Source organism: Sminthopsis crassicaudata, chromosome X (assembly GCF_048593235.1).
Source record: "Sminthopsis crassicaudata isolate SCR6 chromosome X, ASM4859323v1, whole genome shotgun sequence".
In the NCBI taxonomy this organism is placed as follows: domain Eukaryota; kingdom Metazoa; phylum Chordata; class Mammalia; order Dasyuromorphia; family Dasyuridae; genus Sminthopsis; species Sminthopsis crassicaudata.
The window spans coordinates 59283353-59307356 of NC_133623.1; positions in this window are offsets into that span (position 1 = coordinate 59283353).

Genomic DNA, 24004 nt, shown 5'->3' on the forward strand with positions numbered 1-24004 from the left:
CTATATAAATGTGAGCTATTATTGTTCATTCATGCTCTTTAGAAAAAGCGCTCTTTAGAGAATGACAGGATTTCTTTTCCCAGTGACACGGATAAAGCTATGCCATAAGCTTTCAAAGCCGAGAGGAACTTTGAAGCTTCAGATACTCTGACTCTTGCTGTCCACATAAAAAATATTTATCCTATATCTTAGCTCTAATCAATACTGTTTTTCAAAGCCATTGGAAGGTTCCTTGGGAAAATGACTTAGTACCCAACAGGAATATTTGTTCAAAGCTCCATAAACCATTCTCTCTAAATGGCCAATTTTAGGAAATGTGGCTACCCACCTGCCTCAACCTTGAGTGAGTAGGGTGGGGGTGTTACTTCACTTTCCACAAAATATCTAATATAAACCTGAAGGCAGACAAATAAGATTTTCCTGCCCATCTGTTCAACGCTTTCAGTTTTATCTGCTATCCAAAAGCAACTTGTTTACTCAGGCAAAGTCGGACATACTTATCTTCGCTCTGTGGGAAACATCCTTGCCATAAATAAAAGGCCCCAAATCTGACAGTTTGAGAACATTTGCTTTTGATTTGGAACCAACTGAAGGCTTTAGTTTGAAACCCTTTGCTTTTCAGATGTTTGTTTTCCATCTAATTCTATAATATCCAACAAGGTTCAAGCAGTAAGAATCTTCCTCCATAACAGAAACACAGAACATAATCGTGAAGGCCATTCAAAAAAAATGACTTTCTAAGTTTTTCTTCAATGTATAAACAATCAGCTTGCTTGAAATCGAGTAATCTTATGTCAGTGCTACCCAGACATTGAGCCATGAAAGCAAACTTTGGGAACTTGGGGTAGGAATGAGGATCAAAGACTCATAGAATTACATCTAGAAAACATCTCTGGGGTTTAGTTCATCTGGCTCAATTCATGGATGAGGAAACTAAGGCCCAAATAAAATGACTTGTCAAAAGTCACACAGACAGAATATGGCAGAGCTGACATTTGAAAACTGGTTTGTCCAACTCCAAATCCCACATCAAATTGGGAAGGGGACAGGGTGCCAAGAAAGTAGGGAGCCTTCCCTACTGACTTGAAAGCATGATCAACTAGTAGACTATGGGGAGAAGAAATAAGGGACGCCCCAGTCTAGTATTATCTCCACCATACTCCACTGCCTCTTCTTTAGATGACTGCAATCATCCAAAGTGACCAGCACAATTGCAATAAGGATACCTACAGACCTGCAGGAAAGGGGACATACAGAAAGTAGACTGGACTCACTACCCACTACCTAGTTCCCAATTTTACTGAGAGTCAGCCCTATAAACAGGCATCCTCCACAGATAGATTTTAGCACAATTTTTCCACTTCAGAAGTCATTATAAAATGTAAAGATTCACTTAGCTTGTCATCTAGCAAACATCTCTTTGGTACAAAGAGAGGGTTATTTTTGAGGTTGAGGCTGAAAAAATGGGAGGAAAAGTGGCTCAAATGGTATTGGCCCCATTAAGGAGACAATCACTCATTTCTTTTGGTGAATCTTAGAATATAGATAGCATTAGGTTTCCCCCATTCACATGCAAATACGTTATTTCAGGTGCACAAAAAGATGCACAAAAGAAAGAAATTAAAACATTATGTGTTCTAATACTAGGGGTATTGAATGCCAAGCAGATTTCTCAGCAAAGCTTTTGTTTCTGCTTTTGTATAAGAAGACAGCTGTTTCTATTCACAGACTTCTTTCCCAAGTCCCACCCTCCTCACCCTCTCCTGCCCAAGAGAATTGCTGACTATAGATGCGGCAGAATTTCTATCTTTGAAAATCATTTTCAAAATAGCAAAATTGTTTTAAAGGGAGAATGGTAAAATATTCCTTCACGGAGGCTAACATACATGAATGCAAATGTTTGTTTGGCCCAACAAGGGAATTGGAGGCCACTGCCAATTCTTTCTCATTAGAGTTTTCAGACTGTGAATTCTACCCAAAGGACAACCATCTCCCAACAACCCAATTTCAGAATGTTTCCATACACAATCAAACAGAAGTCATGTATTTGCCTGAGTACTAAACACACATCTTGATTTGTTTCCATTTTGAAATGATTCAATTATATTTCCCATTTGTATTAGTAATTGTTCAAAGTAAGAAAGAAGAAAATAATGTGATGACAAAATGAATTTCTCCATATGGAATCAAATCAAATCAACTGGTAGAAATATAAAAATGTCCCAAATGTAATTCAACATTCATCCAACTCGGGGCAGCTAGCTGTTATAGTGGATAGAGCCCCAGCCCCGAAATCAGGAAGACCTGAGTTCAAATGTGACCTCAGACACTTAACACTTCCTAGCTGTGTGACCCTGGCCAAGTCACTTAACCCCAATTGCCTCAGCAAAACAAAATCAAACCAAAGCAAAAAAAAAAAAATGATCCAACTCTACTATGCACAATTCACATTAGGCAGTGGAAGAAGTAGAAAGGTGAATGATACATTTCTTTTCTCATTGAAACATAGTCTTGAAAGAAAGCTGTAACACACACAAATAACTATAATATTTTGGAATGTGATAAACACATAAAAGCAGAGTGATGTCCGAGAGCAGAGAAACAAAAGAATGTATCTCTGTCTACTGTGAGAAGACAATAAAAATGTCCCAAACTTCTGAAAACCAGTAGCTGAAAAGAAAAAGTATCTAAACTTTAACATTTAAAGGGGTGGGAGCGAAGGGGGCAGCAAAGGTCTCCTTTGTTGAAAATGTCCTTGTGGTTTTCAGTTTTACAAGATTCGAGAATGTTAGAGCTTATAGATGAACGAACCCAACATCTTCATTTTACAGACAGGGAAACCAAGAATTATAGACATTAAATAACTTGTTCAGGGTCACAAAGGTGGTAAAGAGGCAGAGCTGGATTTATGGGTCCCAGTGATTTCCAGGAGGAATTTATAGGTTTCTATTTCAGCAGAATCTCCTTGCCCAAAACCATCTATTTTAGTATAGCTCCCATCTCTCTAGCATTTTGTAGTTCACTAGGCGCTTTCCTTTCAATAGTCATCTAAAGTAGGTGGTGTGACATTAACTCATTTTATAAAGAAGAAAATGAGGGTCACAGAAAGAGAAATAATGAATCCCACTTCTACCCCCTAGCTAGTTAGTAAGTGAGAGGGCTAGAACTCTGGATGGATCCACTGACACAGACCTTCCTGATGTTCCTCACACAAGATACAACATCTCTGTGTATTTTCTGTTTCCTCGTGTCTGGGACTCTCTACCTCCTCAAATCCTGGCTTCCTTCAAATCTTAGCTAAAGTGCCATTTTCTACAAGGAGCCTTTCCCAGGTCTCCTAATAATTCAGGCCTACTTGCTGGAGCCAACCCCAACTCCTTTTGGATTGACAATCTTGTTTGTACCAAGTTGTTTACAAGTTGTTTCTCCATAAGCTTCTTGAGAGTACTTCTGTTTATTTCTTTTTTACTTCTCTATCCCCAGATAGTACTCAATTCACGATGCTATAGTACTTGACATCTGCACATATTCTAAATGAGTCTGTTATCCAATTCTGAAAATAGTATGAGCATATACATTTCAACTCCTTTTTTAACTAATGGGGGTGGGATGATAATGAAGAAAAAGATGAAGAATAGCTAATATTTATATAACATTTTAAGGTTTGCAGAGCACTAGATGTATTATCTTGTTTGATTTTCACAATCTTGTAAAGTAGGTGCCATTATTATCTAAATTTTACAGGTAAGGCAACTGAGGTACAAAGAGGTCAAGTGGCTTTCATCCTAATGTCAGATCCAAAGAATTCTAACCCAAATCTTCCTGAATCCAAGTTCAGTCATTAAATTTGTATTCCACTGTCTGTTTTTTAATCAGTAGGGCCATCCATAATCATTCTCTTTGGATATCTATGGGATTGCAGGGGAATTGAGAAAGGGGATAGACAGACCCATTGCAAGTGGTCAGGATTCCACAACCAACACTGCTCCTTACCACCTCTATCCCTTAACTCACAGTTCTCTAGAAAAGCAGGGAGATTGAAAGTCAAGGGAAAATCAAAGTCAGCTAAAGATGCCACCGGAAGTAGGAAACATAAAAGGAAATGGATACATGAGGACCTATGCTCTGGAGATTCCATAATACATATATCAAGCAAAGGGGTGAGTGGAAAATAAAACATAAGTAATGCAATGAAAAATGCTAAAAGAGAATGTCTATGAAAATTGAACTGTCTATGGGATACCTCAAACTGGTGGTCCCAGACTCCCTGGCCCCACGTAGCCCCACAGCTTGGTCCTGGTCCCACAATTCCCTTTTAAGGTCCCAGGACTTTCAAGCCTTGCTCTTCTGAGCACTTCTCAGAGACATTTCTGCTGTTTATAATGTTGTTCCAAATGAGGCTAACTATCCCCTATCAAAGCTGTTTTACCTAGAGTGTTTTGGCACAAGCAATTAACAACATTAAGTAAACCCTTAATTCCTATAAAACATTGTCAAAATAAGATTATTATTAGGTCAAGAATGAACATTTTCTCATTGGAAAAATGTGTTGCTAACACTGAAAGCTAAAGCCCCATCAATCCACATATCCCACGCTTGGAATTTGGGATAAAGAAAAGCCATGTTGACCTGAAGATTTGAGCAAATGATTTAAAGACTTAATATTCCTTTCTATTGTGTAGACCCCCCCCTCCTACGGTTAAATTATTATAGCTAGTGAAGACAAAGAAGACAAAGGAAGACAACTCCATTCTATCATTTTGACCCTTAACTAATTCAAAAGGACCGCTCTTTCACATACTACTAATCTGACTTTGGGCATGACACATCACCTCTCTGGGTCTTAACTTTCCTCATCTGAAAAATGAGAAAGCTGAACTAGAAAATCATTTGTAACTCTAGATCTATGATGAAATGATTATTTAGAAATTCTGAGAGATTTTGCCATGACTGCGAAGAATATTTCTCTTCCTATCAGTTTTTCTTTATTCTTTGATGAGGTATGAATAAATGTAGATGGTTCTGGCAGGGATACATCATATTCTGCTACTTTACTAAACTTGTTGATCACTCTTGTTAAATGTTTAATTTGCTAGCTGGAGTTTCTCAGGCATAGGGAACAATGGGGTGAAAAAAAATGAATGAGCAGGAATTACTCTTCACCTCAGTTACTTGAGCTAGCCCTGGAACCAGAAGCTCCAAATGGCGAGAGAGTATGGCAAGATTGACGTTTTTGTTTTCCTTTGCCACACTGGGTATCATCCAATGGCCTTCTCACCTTTATTAATGGATGGTGAAGAAAGCAACTGAGAAATTGAAGGCTGTTGAGTTATTTTTCTCCCCAAAAGGGGAGATGGGAATATCAGATTTCAAAGCAAATATCCACTGTTTTAGATGAATCTTTTTGACATGAGAGTAGCACTGTTTTCTCCCAGGCTTCTCTCTAAATAAGATTGCTATTTACGTGATTTCTGCAAACAGTCAGGTGTGGCTAGAGCCCAATCTGTTCTACTTCATGGAGAAAGGATAGGGAGAAGAGTTCAAAAGGCTTATGATAATTCCTATTTTCCACTGTACAATTCAGGTCTTCTTCACTTTGCTGGATATGAGTCCAACCTCCAACATGTGCTATGTGATCCCAACCAAGTTACTTGACTGCAGTGGCCCGCACAACTGTCCAGAAGTCTGATGTACAGAACTCTTGTAGCTCTGCTCTGCTTGCTAGTGGCTCTCCACTGGAAGTCTCCAATATAAAAGAAATCACAGATGTGAACCACAAACATGCTGCTTTGCATAATCTGTATAATTCTTGGAAACTCTGTGGGTGAATCAAATCCCATTTACGATGCACCAGAGAAGCTAGCTATTTAAAAATTTCTATGGCGAGATGACCAAAAAGATGAAAGATTAACCATTTTCTCTAATCCTCACCTTCAAAAACTCCCCCAAATGGAATTATATATCAATGGCAGAGCTATGACAGCTGTCTCTCTCCACAGGCCAAAAGACCAACAAAGTCTAACAAGGTAAGCCCTGATGAATTCACTCACCATAACCTCATGGTCCAGTAGGGCACCTCACCCAACTTGGAGGTTTGGGTTCTGGAATCCACTGAACAATTTCCCTGCTGTTGCTACAATCTCTGTTAGCATATAATGTCCCTGCCCTCACCTGCTCATTCTATGGTAACAAGCAGCAGATTTCAAATCTGTTCACCTACTTGTGAAGAAGGGGACGGGAAGCTAAAAGAAAGCAAGAGCAGGCACTTCCTGGAGTGCTAGCACTCAGCCAGAAAATGTAAAAAATGGAGAAAATTGGGCCAAGGCTCCAGCATCTATATGGAGCTGTACCAGATCTGAAGAAAAGGAGACTGGCCTCCAGTTGGTGCCAATCTTGTTCCCCCAGAAGTCATTTTGGGCAGGGAATAGAACTAGTGAAAAGTGAAGGAGAGAGGAAGCTGACCCAGTCCTTAGAAAACTCACCATTAAAAGAGAATGAATGAAAAAGGGAATAGAAAACCTTTAAAAAAATAAAATAGAAAAATAAAAACCTTTTAAAGCCCCACCAAATAAATAATCAGTTTAGTTATTAATGCAGAAGGAAGCAAACATTCTCAAAAAATACTTCTAGACAAAGGAAATTGATAAAATAGAAAAAGATCCAGTGAATTCCAGCATGGTTCAAAAGAGAAATCAGAATCTTGAAAGAAAAGTAGAAAGTAGAAGCCAAAAGAGAACAAATAGAAGGATTTGTGGCCTGTAGAGAAGAACTAATTAGCAGAAGAGAAAAAAAACCGAATCTACAGTGGCAAGAATGGGAAACTAATTGGAAATACAAATATACTGAAATAAAGGACAATCTGGAAGATAAAAATCAAAATGCAATGACTTTAAAAGAACACATGATCTCTACATAAGCAAAACCTATTGATCTCTTGATGCCTAGAGACAAATTACAGGCCTCCCAGAAAAATATGACAAGTCAAAAGAACTAAACATTCGAATGCAAGGAATTTTTAAAATTGTCCAAAACCTGTAGATATATAACAAAACAACAATTTTAAAAAACCACAGATTGCTTCCAGGAAAAAAAAAACAGACCAAAAAATAGTCCAATTCACATGATGGATAAATTAATAACTTCAATAACAAAAGAGTCGGCCAGAGACCATAAGAAAAATTCTTCAAATTTAAAGCAATAGAAATTTGAATAACACAAGACTATTCTGTATCCATGAGAAACTGGGGAAGTGAATAGAATAATATATTCCAAAAAGCAAGGAAACTCAAGATCCAATCCAAAAGGTCATGTCCTGCAAATTTGGGCCTAATTATGAATAAAAAGAGATGGACGTTCAATATAAGACAGGCATTTGAAGCATTCCTACCCTTCCCAAAAAAAGTCAGCAGATGATTTCCTTTGCAAGCATCCCAGACAAAAGAAATATAAGAAAGGTAAATAGAACAACCAAGGAAAGCACAAATAATAAAATAAAAACTCCAGAAAGAAAAAGACATTTATGGAGTAGTTGTTTTTGAAGGGAAAAAACAGAAGGGTTATTAAGTGATTTCTTTCCAAAATACACAAAACAATAAAAGTTGAAAGTGGAACAAAGAAATAAGACAAGTGATGGTGGAAGAATAGCTCTGAAAACACAACTCCTCCTCCCCTTATAAATGAATTGATGCATGTTGTGGAACTGATGGTATACAGCTTCTAAGGGAAATATAGCAGTAATCCTGAGCCCCCCTGATCTTAGAGTCCTATTGTTCTAACAATCTCTCTTTCAATGATTCTAAAGTCTTCTGGGCTTAGGATGTTCCTACAAACATTGCTGACTGTCAGATAATCTGTTGATCAGTGATAACAAATTTCCTGAGACAATAGTGAATAGACCATCCCTCAAAAATACCTGTAAGCCATAAAATTAGCAAATAAGTAACATGAAGCTCTGGTCTTTCTAACTTTGTCCCATAAATTTATCTTCTTTCTCCTGTTTTTTTGCTAAATCCTTTTGGAACTTAGCCTGCTTCAACTGGCATTCCAATTATGATAAACTTTGCCCCTTGGCTTGAGATACGTTCAAGCCTGCAAATTCTTTTGAGACACCTCTTGACACCAATATGTGATCCCAACCTTTTAGGGTGTCTTTATGAACCTTAACAGGACTATACTACAGAATGGGAGGGTGCATTAGAAGGCAGACAAGAAATCAAAGACAGAGAGGAATGGGTGATGTCAAAGGTGAACAATGAAATTGAAATAACTTCCATAGCTCCTTAGCATAAAGAGTGGCTACAAGAGATGGAGAGAGGCAACAAGGGACAATTAGGTAACAATGCAGTGGGGTAGGCTGCTGGGTCAGGAGTCAGGAAAACTCATCTTCCAGAGTTCTAATCTGAGTTCCTCAGACACTTACTAGCTGTGTGACTCAAGTCACTTAACCCTGTTTGCTTCTGCTTATTCATCTGTAAAATGTCTTGAAGGCAGTAATGACAAACCACTCCAGTATCTTTGCCAAAAAAAAAACCCAAATGGAGTCATGAAGAATCAGACATAACTGAACACCAAGCTAACAAAGAGATGGAGGCATCAATAAGGGCCTGGATCCCTAGATACTGTCTACCCGAAAACGAACCTGTTTTTCCTGAAAATATTCCACACATTTTCACCTAGAAGATAATTCACAATATGACTGGGGGGGATGGGAAGAGGTACTTTTTGTGACTTTCTCAGCTGGGGGCTTTATTGATGAGAATTTCAAAGTAGGAACTACCTAATAAATCTTCAGCTTCAATGACCAAATCTGCTTCTGATCCCTATGTTTGGGTAATTACATATTTGCTAAATGACTATGTAATCAAGATCATTGTGAATTCCAGTTATTCTAAAACAAGAGAAAATTCTCCTTTTAATTGGTAGTAAAATCAAGCAATTTTTGTGTTCAAGAAGGTCAAAAAATAATAACAAACCCCAGCCAAAGTACACACAGCCCTATATATGCTCCTGCCTCAAGCTATTTGTAGCAAGGAATGGAAAGGGGTTGGCATTTCTGGGGTGGAACTGGTCCAAGAATCTAACTTTCTGAATACTTGGGGAAGGTCTTTTCAAACCAATAAGCAAAGCCAACAAGGAGCACATTTACTGAGCACTTATTTCATATTTAAAATGGGGGGGAAAGGGCAGAGTAATCCTTACCCTACAAGATTGCAGGGAGGAAAGTACTTAGTAAGCACAAAAGCTCTAAAGAAATGGAACTTAGCTGTTAACAGTAGTGAGGCACCCAGCCTTAGAGTGGGCAATGTGGGAGATGCAAAAGCACCCGTGCCCATGATCTCAGCTCCAGACCCACCCAATCTGGTAGGAGAGATAAAGGAAAGGAATGGAAATTCTGCTGGATTTGAAGTTAAAGGACCTTTCTAGCTGTGTGACTTTGGGCAAGTCACAATTTCTCCAAGCTTCAGGACAATTTGTAAAATGAGACTGGGCTAGTTAAGATTCCTTGCTGTAAACCTATGATTCTATGAGAAAACATGACAAATCCCTTGGAAGAAGAAAAAGGTCTTAAACTTCAATGCAAGGTGGAGTAAGAGGAGGAGAAATTTTTGGTGGGGTAGTCAGAAAAGGCAAAAATTCTGGAGGTACTTTCCAATTTTGAGATGTGAACTGGCTCACAAAGGAGAAATAGGCCACTGAGATGAAGAAGAGAAGAGTAAAGTTGAGGAGTGATACTTACACTAAGGTGCCCTCACAAACAACGGCTCAGACCTGATCCAGATAAAGCAAATTCCCATGAATGAATGGCTTCCCATTCATGTTCATCTGCTTCTTCTGGTTTTCTGTTGCCTGAGTTGGAGATGGACATCTCAAACTAAAACAGAATTTATTTTCTTCCCTAAACTTCAGAATGCTCCTTATTCTGTCCTTTCTCAGAATCCTCCTCTGTTGGGATTACTAGGTGAGAACTGAGGTTGTCTGGATGGTGACAAGGTGAGAATTCAGGTTTTCTGGACAATTACAAGGTGAGAACTCAGGTTGACTTGATAGAGGGGGCAAGCTCATTGGCTGGGGTGGTTCTTCCCAGAAGCCCTTGCATTATCCCACGCCCATTCTCTGGGAGGATAAAAAGAGACAGCACTGGGCACAGAGGGCAGATTGGCCTGGAGAAGGATAAGAGCTGGAGGAGATTCAGAGCCAGGATTCAAGAAGAAAGACTCTCTGCATTACATCAGGCCTGACGGGGCTCTCTGCAGGAAGGGAAGTCACTTCTTTGGACAAGAGTTAACAGCAACTGCCTGGAGACAACGGTTCGTTACAGGAAGAAGAATCTGTTGGAGAGATTTGAGTAGACACAGCAGATCTCTTCCCAGAGAGCGATCCAGCAGCTTCTGGAGACGACAGCTCGTTACAATTGGCGTCCACACGTGGGGCAAGGACATTTGCTTATCCTGACAAGAAGAGCTAGTCCAGACCTTTGCAATATGGCGCCCGAACAGGGACAGACACAGTCCTGATTCCAGTGGAAAAGCTTCCGATCTAGATCTCAGTCTCTCTGACCCAGAACCGTGAGTAACGAGGAAACTTTGTTAAAGATTAAGTGAGCGTGCTAATAGATAAATAAGGAACTTAACTTGTTAAGGGCTAAACCAGGAATCTCTTATAGCTGAAATGGGGCAGATGTTAGCTATATTCAATCCCTGGACCTCAGCCGACTCAACCTCAGCCCCAGACGCAACCTCAGCTCCATTCAGGAGTGGTACTATAGAGAGTATAATCAAGATAATTGAGGAGCAGAGTTTACTTGTAACCTGGGTACAGATTGCTAAACTCTTGGCTGCATTAAGACACACATCTCCTTGGTTCTTAGAGGAAGAAAAGATAGATGTAGATAAATGGAAGCTAGTGGGATATGAAATGAAAGAATTTCAAGCAAAAAATGGGCCTCGTTCAATTTCTGCAGAAGTATTTTATATCTACAACATAGTTCAATTAGCCTTAAACTATCAAGCAAGTTGTAGGAGAAGGAAAAGTTCTAAAAATGAACAGAGGAGGAAGTGTGAGGAAAAAAGGAAAGATCAAGATCTTGCCCTAGAGCAAGAGGATTTAAATGAGGAATTATGGTATGATTCTCTTGAAGAAGCTTCAACTCTCCCTAGAGAACGGATTATTGACAGGCCCACATCAACCCCACCTTCAGAGGTGGAGGAAGAAGGAGGGGAAGAGGCAGAAACACAAACAGAATTGCCTGTGAAGCAGCCTAAGCCTATGACAAGATTAGAAAAAGCATTGGTTAAAGCTAAGAGAGAAGGACAGGATATAAGTGATTTTATACATGCATATCCTGTGATTGAAGAGATTGACTCTGTAGGTAAAAAAAGGAGAAGATATGCACCTTTAGATTTGAATAAAATTAAGGATTTGAAAAAAGGTTGTACCCTTTATGGGGCTACATCAGCTTATGTCAAAATGTTACTAGATGGTTTGTCTTATGAAGTCCTAACCCCGAATGATTGGAAATCCATAGCAAGGACATGTCTGGAACCTGGAGAAAATTTATTATGGCTTGCGGAATTTCATGAATTATGTAAAATTCAAGTCAGATGCAATTTGGAAATAGGAGTTAACACACAATTCACTTTTGAGCACTTGGCTGGTGAAGGTCGGTATGGAGAGAATTCGGAACAGATTAATTATACCATGACAATATATGAACAAATTGCTAAGGCTGCAATAAAAGCTTGGGGTGTGCTCCCTGGACAGAAAGATCGCGGAGAGGCTTTCACTAAAATACAGCAAGGTCCCAATGAACCTTTTGCAGATTTTGTGGGACGTTTGCAAACTGCTGTCAAAAGAACTATTGGAGAAAATTCAGCTACAGAAATAATGACCAGACATCTGGCTAAGGAAAATGCCAATGAGATTTGCAAAAGAATTATATGGGGATTAGACAAAGATGCTCCTTTAGAGGAGATCATAAGACGCTGTGCTACAGTGGGAACAAATGCTTTTTACACCCGGACAATGATGAATGTGGAAAGACAGGGTCCCTCCTGGCAAGGGCCTTCTAGAGAAACTCGGCAATGTTTTCAATGTGGAAAAATTGGACATCTAAGAGCTCAGTGTAGATATGGAGATACAGTGAGAAGACAGGGTGAGAGAAGACCTAAAACCCCATGTCCAAAATGCAACAGAGGGCTCCATTGGGCATCAGAGTGTAGAATAATTCAGGGAAATGGGATGAGGGGCCCAGATCCAGGGCCCCAGGCAAAAAAGACTTGGGGCATGATGGCAGCTGATGTTACACCCAAAGAGCCTTTAGAAGGTCAGGACTCTGATTTGATCAACCAGCAGAAAAGCAATCACATGGCAGAAAGGGATTACCTGATAAGTGAGCCAAAAGGCAATCAGATTGCAAAAATGGATTACACTTGGGGAGAATACAGGCCTTTTAAACCAACAGGGCTGTGTCCAGTGCAAACAATTCCAATGTAATTGCCAGATGATGAGAAGAGATTTAGAAAGTGGTAAATAGAAGGTAATTAGATAGGTTAACTGCTTGGGAGAGAGGGTTTGCTTGTATTTCTTCAGCAGGAGAAGGAATCAGATGGGTGCCAACGAGTCATATTCGCCTTGTCCATCAGAGAGAGACAGAAAAAGAGAAAGACCTCAAAATAAAGGAGAAGATCTAAGAAACATCTGACACTGAAAGAGCATGGATAATAAGAAGACTGTTAAAGAACTTTAAAAACCAGCAGGAATCATTGGACTTCCTCACACAAGATGAGAATAATGGACAATGGACTTATGGACATTTATAAATTTTCAATTTATGATTATTTGATTATGTTATATACTTCTAGCATGCGTTATGTTACTATGTTACTATATGCTTATGTAATTTATGTAATTATCTGTAATACTTCCCATATTGATGGATTTATGTTTCAAGGTCATGACTGTCCTATGTTCTAAATCAAAAGAAAGGGGGAGATGTTGGGATTACTAGGTGAGAACTGAGGTTGTCTGGATGGTGACAAGGTGAGAATTCAGGTTTTCTGGACAATTACAAGGTGAGAACTCAGGTTGACTTGATAGAGGGGGCAAGCTCATTGGCTGGGGTGGTTCTTCCCAGAAGCCCTTGCATTATCCCACGCCCATTCTCTGGGAGGATAAAAAGAGACAGCACTGGGCACAGAGGGCAGATTGGCCTGGAGAAGGATAAGAGCTGGAGGAGATTCAGAGCCAGGATTCAAGAAGAAAGACTCTCTGCATTACATCAGGCCTGACGGGGCTCTCTGCAGGAAGGGAAGTCACTTCTTTGGACAAGAGTTAACAGCAACTGCCTGGAGACAACGGTTCGTTACAGGAAGAAGAATCTGTTGGAGAGATTTGAGTAGACACAGCAGATCTCTTCCCAGAGAGCGATCCAGCAGCTTCTGGAGACGACAGCTCGTTACACTCCTCATTCCCAATCAGTTGTCAAGTCTTGTTTTAAGTTCAATCCCCTTTTCTCTACTCACACAGCCCTTATCACCTCTCATCCAATCTATGGCAATAGCCTCCAGTCTTGTATTCCTGCCTCAAGCCTCTCCTCTCTCTAATCAAGCTGTGAAATTCACAGTCAATCCTCAACATTCCCAAATCTAACTTTCAGGACTCCAAGCATTTGTGTGATTTTATAAGTAACTTGATTTTCACTTTGTGACAACGATACACATTCATGGCTACTTGCAGTGGAGAAAAAAAAATGAAAGGTGCGATATGCCCCAAGCCTATTATCCTATTTGGCACTTTACTGGTCATTCACCCTATGATCATAAAGCTCTCCCTGTGCATTTCTTTGTATATTTTTATTGTTTACCTTTAAAACTCAAGTTTTTGTTGGAATTATGCCCCTCCCATAAGTCCTTTGGGCTCTAAGCCCAATTATCATCTCATTCGAGCCTCATAACAACCCTGGAAGGTAGGTGCTATTATTAGCCCCATTTTACAATTAAGGAAACTGAGGCAAACAGGAGTTAAGTGACTCACCCAGGGTTCTACAGTGTCTGAGATCAATTAATTCAGGTCTTGCTGACTCCAGGCTTAGTGCTCTATCCTACTTCACAGGGCTTTTAGAAGGAAGGCACTTAATAAGTTGTCAAAGATGATGGAAATGTGAATGAGTATTACTACTTAGAAAACCTTAAGTCTTTTTGATTCCTCTTAGCTGGCCTTTCTCCAGTTTTTCTATATACTTTGCAAAGTGCCATGGAATCATATAGAACTGGAAGAACAGAAAACAGAAAAAAAGGTTAAACCAGAAGCATAGTCAGGAACTCTGGGAACCTTACAACATTCCTAGCTGATGGCTTGCTCCACATTGAGCTTCATGCCTTTGGTTTCTGGTTAGGGGATGAGCATTCCTATGGAAACTGGGTTTTTATATACAGCTTGGTTAGCTGTTGCTCTTAAAAACATAAGCAATTAGATGAATGCCAAATGTTAAGTCATCTGCTCCCTCTGGATGAGATTATACCAGCTACTGATTGCCTTGTGCAGTGGGCAGCTAGATGGCACTGTAGTGAATAGTGTACTGGGTCTGGAGTCAGCAAGGCTCATCTTCCTGAGTTCAAATCTGGCCTCAGATACTTACTAATTATGTGACCCCAGGCAAGTCACTTAATTCTGTTTGCCTCAGTTTTCTCATTTGTAAAATGAGCTGGAGAAGGAAATGGCAAACTACTCCAGTACTTCTACCAAGAAAACCCCAAATGTAGTCACAAAGAGGCAACATTCGTTGTCTTGCACATTTGAATTTTTTTTTTTGCTTTATCAAGTCACAAGTAGAAATCTCTTATTCACTGTAGCATTGTTCAAATGTACAAACATTGTTAAAGCTTCAAATATGAGAAGAGAGGTGACAGACCTCAACAGACCACACCCAAACATAGAGAGCAATTTGCTGATTTCTTACAATGCCTTTCTCGACTTTATAGTCAAAGTAAAAATCTAGTGTGAAGCGATGGAGTCAAGAAAAAAAAAGTGACTAGGAAGAAAGCTGCTAGAAACTGCAGAGAATCACAAAGCAGGTTTGTGGAGGGACTGAAAGAAAAGGTAAAAAAAAATGAAGCCTTATAAAGAGGGAGATAATAAATAGATTAGAGGAACAGAGGATAATCTACCTCTCAGACTTGTGGAGGAGGAAGGAATTTATGACCAGAGGAGAACTAGAGATCATTATTGATCACAAAATAGAAGATTTTGATTACATCAAACTAAAAAGTTTCTGTACAAATAATACTAATGCAAACAAGATTAGAAGGGAAGTAACAAATTGGGAAAATATTTTTAAAAACAAAGGTTCTGACAAAGGTCTCATTTCCAAAATATATAGAGAACTGACCCTAATTTATAAGAAACCGAACCATTCTCCAATTGATAAATGGTCAAAGGATATGAACAGACAATTCTCAGAGGAAGAAATTGAAACTATATCCACTCACATGAAAGAGTGTTCCAAATCACTACTGATCAGAGAAATGCAAATTAAGACCACTCTGAGATACCACTACACACCTGTCAGATTGACTAAGATGACAGGAACAAATAATGACAAATGTTGGAGGGGATGTGGGGAAATTGGGACACTAATACATTGCTGGTGGAGTTGTGAAAGAATCCAGCCATTCTGGAGAGCAATCTGGAATTATGCCCAAAAAGTTATTAAACTGTGCATACCCTTTGACCCAGCAGCGCTACTACTGGGATTATATCCCAAAGAAATACTAAAGAGTGGAAAGGGACCTGCATGTGCCAAAATGTTTGTGGCAGCTCTTTTTGTTGTAGCTAGAAACTGGAAGATGAATGGATGTCCATCAATTGGAGAATGGTTGGGTAAATTGTGGTATATGAAGGTTATGGAATATTATTGCTCGGTAAGAAATGACCAGCAGGAGGAATATAGAGAGGCCTGCAGAAACTTAAATCAACTGATGCTGAGTGAAATGAGCAGAACCAGAAGATCACTGTACACTTCAACAACAATACTGTATGGGGATGTATTCTGATGGAAGTGGAAATCTTCAACATAAAGAAGATCCAACTCACTTCCAGTTGATCAATGATGGACAGAGGTAGCTACACCCAGAGAAGAAACACTGGGAGGGGAATGTAAATTGTTAGCACTAATATCTGTCTGCCCAGGTTGCATGTACCTTCGGATTCTAATGTTTGTTGTGCAACAAGAGAATGATATTCGCACACATGTATTGTACCTAGACTAAATTGTAACACATGTAAAATGTATGGTATTGCCTGTCGTCGGGGGGAGGGAATAGAGGGAGGGGGGGTAAATTGGAAAAATGAATACAAGGGATAATATTATAAAATATATATATATATATAAAATAAAAAAAATTAAAAAAAAAAAAAAAAAGAAACCAGGCCAAAAAAAAAAAAAAAAAAAAAAAAAAAAAAAAAAAAAAATGAAGCCTTTAGGCGTATATTCAATGTATATTAATCAGGTTTCCCTTTAATTAACTGCCTCAAAAATCCTCCCAGGTGGAAAGACAAATACAAATTTAAACCAAAATGGAGAATCATCTGGTCATAATGGAATTCTGGAGAAACTGAGGCAAGATAGAGATTAGAGAGTTTAATATTTTATTTATTGGAGAGCTTAATTGATTGACTGGATAGAACTCTCATTTCAAAGAATCCAGTGGTGAATGTGAGACTCCCAGGTTTTTTCATAGGACTCTAGTAAGAAGAGAAACAAAGGCAGGAAGCAAAGAGCAGGAAGTTTCAGGGATTGACCATAAATTTGGTTCTAGAAGAATGGGGGGAAAAACTATAAATTCTACTAGGAGGCCAGAGTCAGGATATATGAATAAACAGAAGTAAAGTTGTCAATTAGGTATCTGAGATAGTCTTATCTTTTGGAATGTTTAAAGTGGGTAGTATAGCCCCAATGGACAGGAAAAAGGTGGGGGTTGCACACTAACTCAGGACAATGGAGATATAATTCAGGGAAACTACTGCAGGGAAACTGAAATAGAACAGTCCAAGGAGACTGTGGTATAACAATTCTAAGGTTTGGAAGGCATAGGTCATGGTCTTCTACTTGAGGTACAATTCTGGAGTGATTTAAGAAAAAAAAAATAAAAATAACTTGTTAAATTAAGCTCTTGCTAAGTAGCCTTTTACAGAAGATTTAATCCCTAAAAATCTTTTCCTGTCACAACTAAGAATGTCTTGTCCACCAAACCAGCACTAAAACAATGGTTCATGAGAAAGAGCCAAATAGAATGAGCATTTAGGTGTTATTCAATTCTCTTTTTCTGTCTCTCTCTGTCTCTCTATCTCTTTCTCTGTGTATGTCCCTCTCTTTCTCCGAGTTTCTGTCTCTCTCTCTTAAAGTTCCCATGGTGAAGCTGCTACATTTTTATCAAAATATATGTTGTATTTTGTTAGCTAAAGGTACCATTGGTTCCATGATATTTCTTAACTGTAATTAAGCTCTATCCTGAATCATGCAATACCTGGAAATTGAACTATCCATGCTGCAAATTGAATTCCTCAATGTGAACTCTGAATAAATAATGCGCATTAACATAAAAAACTATCCAAATTAAATGAGGTCATTTCGATTTCTCAAAGGAACTTTGATTTGCAACTCTAATAAAGAAAAATCAAAATATATGAATGACAAAATGAATCTAATTCAGATAAAAATTTTAAAACTAGCCCTTTATTAAAGAAGGCAAGGATTAGTAAACATTCCGAGAGCTCTAATGATTGAAGAGAACAACAACAACAAAAAACATATATTCCAATTCCATCATTTTAAAAAATGAAAACCAAAGGCTCAGAGAGGTAAGGAGACTTGCCTAAAGTCCACACAGGGAGCTAAAGGTAGAAACAAGACTTAGTGACTAATTAAATGGGGGTAGAAGGGAGTTGAGCTCAGGAAAATTGCAGAGTAGCTGAAAAGATGGCTTTGCCCTTAACAGTAATAAGAAGACTCTTCAGATAATGACTGAGTCCCTATAATTATATGAAGGATACTCTAATCAGCATTGAGAGATACAAAGTTCGAGTCCCTGTATCTCCTCCCAAAACTGGAAATTAGTATGGCAGAAATTAGATATGGACCCACACTTAACACCATTTACCAAGATAAGATCAAAATGGGTCCATGATTTAGGCATAAAGAATGAGATCATAAATAGATTAGAGGAACAGGGAATAGTCTACCTCTCAGACCTGTGGAGGAGGAAGGAATTTATGACCAGAGGAGAATTAGAGATCATTATTGATCACAAAATAGAAGATTTTGATTACATCAAACTAAAAAGTTTCTGTACAAACAATACTAATGCAAACAAGATTAGAAGGGAAATAACAAATTGGGAAAATATTTTTAAAAGGAAAGGTTCTGACAAAGGTCTCATTTCCAAAATATATAGAGAACTGACCCTGATTTATAGGAAACGAAACCATTCTCCAATTGATAAATGGTCAAGGGATATGAACAGACAATTCTCAGATGATGAAATTGAAACTATTTCCACTCATATGAAAGAGTGTTCCAAATCACTACTGATCAGAGAAATGCAAATTAAGACAACTCTGAGATACCACTACACACCTGTCAGATTGGCTAAGATGACAGGAAAAAATAATGATGAATGTTGGAGGGGATGTGGGAAAACTGGGACACTGATACATTGCTGGTGGAGTTGTGAAAGAATCCAGCCATTCTGGAGAGCAATTTGGAACTATGCCCAAAAAGTTGTCAAACTGTGCATACCCTTTGACCCAGCAGTGCTGTTATTGGGATTATATCCCAAAGAAATACTAAAGAGTGGAAAGGGACCTGTATGTGCCAAAATGTTTGTGGCAGCTCTTTTTGTTGTAGCTAGAAACTGGAAGTTGAATGGATGTCCATCAATTGGAGAATGGTTGGGTAAATTGTGGTATATGAAGGTTATGGAATATTATTGTTCTGTAAGAAATGACCAACAGGAGGAATACAGAGAGGCCTGGAGAGACTTAAATCAACTGTTGCTGAGTGAAATGAGCAGAACCAGAAGATCACTGTACACTTCAACAACAATACTGTATGAGGATGTATTCTGATGGAAGTGGAAATCTTCAACATAAAGAAAAGCCAACTCACTTCCAGTTGATCAATGATGGACAGAAATAACTATACCCAGAGAAGGAACACTGGGAAGTGAATGTAAATTGTTAGCACTACTGTCTATGTACCCAGGTTACTTATACCTTCGGAAGCTAATAATTAATGTGCAACAAGAAAATGGTATTTATACACATATATTGTATCTAGGTTATATTGTAACACATGTAAAATGTATGGGATTGCCTGCCAAGGGGGGGAGGGAGTGGAGGGAGGGAGGGGATAATTTGGAAAAATGAATAAAAAAATTAAAAAATATAAAAAAAAAAATAAAATGTATCTCCTCCCAGAGCATACAATCTAATAGACTTTTAATAAGAATTTAATAGAGAGAAACAAACTAAAAGAACAGTTCTTACAGTGAAAACTTTGGACATTATGACAGTTTCAGGGTTCACATTAAGGAATAATAACTAGTATTTATAATGTATTTTAAGATTTGCAAGACACTTAATAAATATCTCAGTTTATTTTCATAACAACCCTAGGAGGTAGGTGTAATCCATTTTATAAATGAGGAAACTGTGTCAGGCAAGTTAAATAACTTGCCTCCAAGTTGCACAGTATCAGATATGGTATTTGAACTCAAGTCTTTTTTTTTTAATAATTTTTTTCACAGTATATATGCATGAGTAATTTTTTTATAATATTATCCCTTGTATTCATTTTTCCAAATTATCCCCTCCCTCCCTCTACTCCCTCCCCTTGAAGACAGGCAATCCCATACATTTTACTTATGTTACAATATAACCTAGATACAATATATGTGTGTAAATACCATTTTCTTGTTGGACGTTAAGTATTAGATTCCGAAGGTATAAGTAACCTGGGTAGATAGACAGTAATGCTAACAATTTACATTCACTTCCCAGTGTTCCTTCTCTGGGTGTAGTTGTTTCTGTCCATCATTGATCAACTGGAAGTGGAACTCAAGTCTTCTTGACTGGAAGCTAGGTGACTAAGTGACATTGCAGTGGCTAGAGTGCTGGGTCTGAAGTCAGGAAGAATCATCATCTTGAGTTCAAATCTTGCCTCAGATAACTTACTAGCTGTGTGACCTGGGCAAGTCACTTAACCCTGATTGCCTCAGTCTCCTCATCTGTAAAATGAGCTGGAGAAGAAAATGGCAAACTACTGCAGTATCTTTGCCAAGAAAACCCCAAATGGGATCCTGAACAGTTGGAAACAACTGAAAAACAACTTCTGAATCTCAGAGTTTTTAATCTAATTCTTAATTCCTATAATTTAATTTGCCATCAGTAGAAGAAACTGTAGCATCAAGCTAGAGCCCCCCTTCTGAAAAGCTCCCACTCTTAGGAAGTTCCTTTTTTTATATGAAGAAAGATAAATCTGTCTCCCTATTGCTTCTTCTTAAAGTTCCTAGTTCTGTCTAAGGACACACAAAACCAGTCTAGTCCCTTTGTCTATGTGGCCCTTCTTTGGCCTTTGAGAAATTTCATTTTCCTGCTAAGTCTTCTCATTCCAGTTTCCCTCAACTATTCCTTAGATGACAAAGTTTCTGAACCACCTGTCATCCTCCCTAGAATACATTCTCATTGCATCATTGAAAAAAAAGATGGTTCCCAGAAGAGTACTTTAAAAGGGGGAAGCAACAGTGAGCAAAGAATCCTACTTTTTTCAGCTTTGTTAAAGTTATCTCTTCACTTCTTTTTATGAATCTACTTTGCTTGGGGTCTTTCAGTGAAATATTTACTGAGCCTGACCCAGTTTGCTGTATATCAACTTATACTAGATTAAAGATGGGCTTTTACAAAAAACTAGCCTCAGGGATTGATTTATTCGCTAGCAAAGGAGGAAGGGCCAGAGAATGAAGGTCAGGGAGCAAAGGATCTCGAGGCAGCTAAGTGGCACAGTGGTAATGGAGCTGGGCCTGGAATCAGAAAGACCTCAATACATATTTGTTCCCAGACACTTTCTAGTTGTATGATCCTAGGCAAGTCACTTAACCTCTGTCTCAATTTTTTGTTGTTGAGTCCTTTTCAGTCATGTTGATGAGAGTTAGGTAAGAGGTACTTAGATGAAATTAGGGTTAATTGAGGTCTAGTGGCAGGTTCGGAGTACAGGGAGTCAAATAGAGCTCCCCTGCAACCCCTTTGGATTTGGCGCAAGGATACAGAATTAAATGAGGTCTAATAGCGGCACAAGAGTCCCCTGTAAAGGAATTTACAGACCTGAAAACCTAGATTAATAAAAGAGGTTTATTTGGGGTTTGGAAGTAAGGGTAAAGGTAGAAAGACGCCAGGGCCAGGCTGGCACCAGGCAGACAGGAACCCTGACATGGCCAGTGTAAGGATGCCATATTTGGGGCTCCTACAAAGAGTGGACTCCAGTTTCCCTCTTTTATAATGGGGGGCTTTTGGTGAAGGGGCCCATAGGTGGAGTCCCATGTTGGATCCTGATGGGTTTCTGCCAGGGTTAGAAATGAATAGAATTCAATGGATTTTTAGATAAGGAATTGTTTGTGCTAGGGGTGGGGGTTGGGGAAACCTGAGCAGATCATTAGAGTGGGGGCTGGGATAGCCCAAGTTAGCTCAGATCCCGTAGGGACTTGGAAAGCCTGGATATCTCCCATTGGGATTCATGGGGGTTGGGAATTAGAAAGAAATCTTTAACCCACATCATTTTCCCTGCTCAAACAGTTAAAACTTAAATTCATTTAAAAAAAGATTTGGGGCAGTGTCCCTTATTTGAGGCAGGGTTGAAGATTTTCTCCAAGGATCTTTAGAGTAGCAAGGTCCCCTCTTCTTTTCCCCCCTCAAACAGTCACCTCCAGATACACGTGGGAAAAGGAGCGATGATCTCCTCTTAACTGCTTCAAGCTGACAAGGGTTGTAGAGATTTGGGGTTTCATGCCAGGCCGTGAGGCGTGAGGCATCTAAGGGGTATCCCAGTCAGTCGTCCCCAGTCAGTTGTCCAGTCAATGTTGTCCAGGCTGAAGGGCAGCTGAGAATCCAAAGTTTGAAGCCTAGAGAAAACAGATCTCGGGAACAGATTAAAAGTGGCGTGTCATCCAGGGTGGAGATGGTGACATTCAGGGGAATGGGTCTTTAGTAAGAAATGCATCCGGTCCCTTCTGTAGGCTGCCTGTAAGAATGCTGATGGCCCATTTAATTATCAAAGAGAAGTAGGAGAAAATGCTGAGAGAAAAGATTATTTGTAGCCTAGCCCTTTTACCCTTAATTTCCAGGAAAACTAATTCCTCCTGGGGTTGGGATTTAAGGGTATGGACTCAGAAGTCAGGGGAGGCAGGAGGCCTTGATATCTAGTCAAGATAAGAATGCACTTTAAGGTCTTGGATATCTTTTAGCTGTGGCTGCTTTTCTTTAAAATAATAGGGGTTTGCTTTCTCAATCTTATCAGAAAAGTAAGCAAAGATCCTGAACCTTCCCTCCCATTATCCCCACTCTTTATGGGGAGGGTGGAAGGGATCAGAGGGAGTGCCAAGTAGCGGGGTGCCTACCCAGCTTACCGGCCCCTGAGGTGTTCCCTGAAGTAGTTTTTCCTACAGGAGTCTGGGAGAGATTTGTATTTAAAAGAAAGGCTGATAATGCTTAATGTGCAACAAGAAAATGGTATTTACACACATATATTGTTTCTAGGTTATATTGTAACACATGTAAAATGTATGGGATTACCTGTCATGGGGGGAGGGATTGGAGGGAGGGAGGGGATAATTTGGAAAAATGAATAAAAAAAAAAAAAAAGAAAGAAAGAAAGGCTGAAGGGAAAACAAAAAAAAAACATTAAACTCTAAAAACAATAGGAAGAATATTTCTCAGAATTCTTGTTACCATTTATTAAAATGAAATATAGTATTTCATTATATTGGGGGGAACCCACTATGTTTTTCCTTTCATGGAAAGAATAACCCTGTATTCAATACAAATAGAAAGTCACACCTAATTCTTTTTTTTTTTTTTTTTTGCTGAGGCAATTGGGGTTAAATGACTTTGGGGGGGGGGGGGGGCGTCACACAGCCAGGAAGTGTTAAGTATCTAAGGTCAGATTTGAACTCAGGTCCTCCTGATTTGAGGGCTGGTGCTCTATACACTGTACTAACTAGCTGCCCTTTTTTTTTTTTTCATAACCTAATTCTTAAATGGCTTTATTATCCCAAATTTGAGGTAAAAAGACAGAATAACCTCTGCCTCTGATGTACAGGATCAAGGACCAGACAAGAGGTTAATTAAATAGAAAGCATAAGTTCCTTCCACTGGAATAAAAAAAAAAAAGCCTTTTGACCAATGACTGCCCAGTTATGAATCCAGAGTCAAGCTGTATTTTCTGTATATTTGTGAATACCTTGAAAAGGAGTTTTATTCAGAAACCTATTTATTCACAGAGCTATGTTTTCCTGTATGCCAGCTGTTACATCTGTGGAGAGGCTGCATGGTATAAGAAACAGGACTGGAAGTCAGGGATATTCTTTTTCATCTCCAATCTTAGACATTTACTAGCTATGAGACTCTAGGTAAATGACTTACTGTCTCAGTTTCCTCACGAGGAGCTTGGACTATGGCTTTAAAAGTCCCTTTCCGCTCTAAATCTGGAATCTTATGATATTTTAGGCATTTTAAAAGCATAATTCCAAAATTATTTCTAGCATGATTGAAACAACCCACAACTCCATCAACAGTCTATCACAGCAGGCCTGTCTCACCCCAATAATGTCTATTTCCATCTTTTGTCTCCTCTGCAAATTTGTTTTATAGGAGGAAAATCTAAGGCACTGACAAGTGGTTTACCTACACATTTAATCAGTTGCTAACTTGTCTAATTTCTTTCTCTACAATATCTCTC